This window comes from Penaeus vannamei, chromosome 14, assembly GCF_042767895.1.
Source record: "Penaeus vannamei isolate JL-2024 chromosome 14, ASM4276789v1, whole genome shotgun sequence".
NCBI lineage: Eukaryota > Metazoa > Arthropoda > Malacostraca > Decapoda > Penaeidae > Penaeus > Penaeus vannamei.
In genome coordinates, this window is record NC_091562.1 from 13,328,116 (window position 1) to 13,330,615 (window position 2,500).

General features: G+C 45.8%; 2 protein-coding genes across 2 annotated transcripts in view; both read left to right on the plus strand.

The window, feature by feature from the left end:
- LOC113819386 (tyrosine-protein kinase Dnt) overlaps positions 1–2,500 on the plus strand; it is a 276,308-nt gene that overhangs the window by 249,466 nt on the left and 24,342 nt on the right. The window lies entirely within an intron of this gene.
- The window catches only part of LOC138864045 (uncharacterized PE-PGRS family protein PE_PGRS20-like), a 10,317-nt gene that overhangs the window by 2,709 nt on the left and 5,108 nt on the right, over positions 1–2,500 (plus strand).

The following is a 2,500-nucleotide window of genomic DNA, read 5'->3' on the forward strand; positions in this document are numbered from 1 at the left end:
TGTTTGCATGTCTGTATATCTGTATGTCAGTCTGTCTGTATGTATGTATGTCTGTATGTCAGTCTGTCTGTATGTATGTACGTATGGGAAGTCTCGCGTGTGCACCTTCCCCCCCCCCCTCCGTGTGCATCCGGACCGAACGAAAGAGGAACGTCGTGATTCTCGCTTCTTCTCGCTTTCTTTAATTCTCTCTTTCTTCTTCCTCCTCTTCTTGCTTTTGTGTTTCTTCCTTTTCGTTTTTTTTTTTTGTCATTTCGGTTCGGTCATCTTTTCTTTCTTTTTTCTCTCTTCTTTTTTTCTTCTTCCTTCTCCTCTTCCTGATAATATTTTCTTACTTCCTCCTTTTTCCTCCATCTCTGCTTCTTACTCCTCTTCCTCATCCTCCCTCACCACCTCCTCCTCCTCTTTCTCTTCCTCCTCCTCCCCCTCTTTCTCTTCCTCCTCCTCCCCCTCTTTCTCTTCCTCCTTCCTCTTTCTCCTCCTTCTCCTCCGTCTTGCATTTATCCCCTTTCTTGTTTCTACTTCGATTAGTCATCGTATGTATTGTCGTATTTCTCTTCTCACTTGCCTTTCCCTATTCTTTGTTTCTCCAAGTTCCCCCTTTTTTAGCACTTTCCATTTCCTCTATTTTCTTTCACTTGATATATTATCTTCGCGTTTTCTTCTCTCCTTTCTCTTCCTCCTTCTCATCCTTCCCTTTATTCTCCCTCCTTCGCCTGCCCTTTCTTCCACTCCTTTTCTATACCTTTCCTCCTTCCCAGTTATCTTCCATTCTCCTCCTCCTATTGATTTTTCTTCTCTCCACCTGCCTTTCATCCCTCTCCTTCTCATCCACCTCTTCTTCCCCTACCTTCTCCTCCTCTTCCTCCCCTTCCTCCCTCCTCCTCCCCTCCTCTTCCCCTTCTTCCCCCTCCCCCTCCTCCCTCTCCTTCTCCTCCACCTCTTCTTCCACCTCCTCCTCCTCCCTCCCCTTCCTCCTTCTACTTCCCTTCCTCCCTCTCCTTCTCCCCTCTCTTCTCCTCTCCCCTCCTCCCTCCTCTCCCCTCTCCTCCTCCTCCTTCTCGCTCCCCTTTCTCCCTTTCATTCTCCTCCTCCTCCTCCTCTTCCCCTTCTTCCCCCTCCCCTTCTCCCCTTTCCTCCCCCTCCCCTTTCTCCCTCCCCCTTCCTCGCAACACACACCAATTATTGCGTCACGCCAAACCACTTCCTGTGCGAGCGATATGAGAAGAGGAAAAAAAAGACATAAAAAAAGAAGAAAAAAGAAGAATGAAAGACAGACAACAGACGATTCTCTCGACTCTTGCTCACTTCTCCATATTTATTGCTATTGTTATGCCCTTTAATTATTGGTATCACTTTTCCCTTCTTCCTTCTTCTCTCCGCTCTTTTTGTCCGGATCTTGCTTTCAGAAAGAGAGGGAGGGGGAGGGAGGGAGAGAGAGAGAGAGAGAGAGAGACAGAGAGAGAGAGAGAGAGAGAGAGAGAGAGAGAGAGAGAGAGAGAGAGAGAGAGAGAGGCAGACAGACAGGCAGACAGACAGAGACAGAGCCGGAGAGAGAGACAGACAGTCAGTCAGACAGACAGACGTACAGACATAGACGGAGAGAGACAGTCAGTCAGATAGACAGACAGACAGAGACGGAGAGAGAGAGAAAAACAGACAGACAGAGAGAGAGAGAAGCAAACAGACATGCACGCACAGACAGACAAACTGCTCCTCATTTGTCTGTCAGCGCGTGTGCCTGTCTGCCGTGCATGAAGACCCGAAGAGAGTGTTGTAAAAACGATCCGATTCCAGCGTTTTTGTAAAGACGAAAGGAAGCGTTTAACCTGTTCAGTTAGGAGAGAAGAAAAGGGGGGAAGGGGAGGGGGAGGGAAGGGGGAGGGGGAGGGGAGGACCACCTTGGCACAGATTGTTACCAAGTAAAAAAGTCACGTTTAGTTTCCGGCAGTTTTGAAAACTCGGGTTGAGTAATGCGCCCTCTTTGGTAACACTGTCGGACCGGCTATAGTTTTCAGTGTTTTAAAAGTTTATTTTTTTCTCTTTCTTTTAGAGGTTTATATGCGTACTTTCTGTCAAAGTCTTTTAATTTGTGTCTGTGTGTATTGTCAGTGTAACGTATCCTACCATTTTGTAGGTGTTTTTGTTCTTTCTTTTTTCAATTAAGCGAGAATATATATTTAAGAAGTTGCCAGTAAGTCATTTTTATGGACGTAACTTCTGGCCGCCGAACTTTTAGCATCTTTCCCTGTACAGATTTTTCGAGAAATTGTGCAGCGAAAATTATTATCCCTCCCTCGACTCCGTTTTCTTATGGAGTAACATGGTTTGACATTTCTCTTTCAAACATGAGATTTTGCCTCATTTGCATACGAGATCTGGCGGAGGGAGAGAGGGAATTCTAACCTCGTTTTTTGCCGTTGGTTCCTTGGTTATTTTTTCGTGTTTTTGTTTTTCCTTTGTGTCTGGGCTTTTTTGTTTTCTGTTTTTATTTGTTTTT